Source organism: Bos taurus, chromosome 26 (assembly GCF_002263795.3).
Source record: "Bos taurus isolate L1 Dominette 01449 registration number 42190680 breed Hereford chromosome 26, ARS-UCD2.0, whole genome shotgun sequence".
Taxonomy (NCBI): Eukaryota; Metazoa; Chordata; class Mammalia; order Artiodactyla; family Bovidae; genus Bos; species Bos taurus.
The window spans coordinates 10,534,274-10,534,694 of record NC_037353.1 but is presented as its reverse complement, the minus strand read 5'-3'; positions in this window follow the sequence as shown (position 1 = coordinate 10,534,694).

Sequence of the window (421 nt, the reverse complement as noted above, 5' to 3'; positions counted from 1 at the left end):
TATGTATATAAAATAATATAGCTCACAAATTGGCTTTATTATTTTATATTAAAACATCAAGGAATATTAAATGAACTTATCTGTGAATAAAGATAGCAATAATCCATTAGTTTTAAAGTTGATTTTTCACAAAGACATATATGGTTCTAACAAGTGAGTTTGTTTGCACTTAGCCTTTCTTAATAGCCACTGTAAACCAGATTTCAATAGGAAATGTCCCAAACACAGTACCCCATTTTGAGCCCTGAGTCCTTCCTGCCCCTGTGAGAACTTTCCTTCCCTCTTCAGCTCTGCTTCCTTCTTTTCACATGTCACCATTGGCAGAGTAGGTATGACTCAGAAACCGGTTCCTCGGGGTTGTAACATTAGATGACGCAGGACTTGGGTCATTCATTACATGGTAAACCAATGCCCTTGTTTC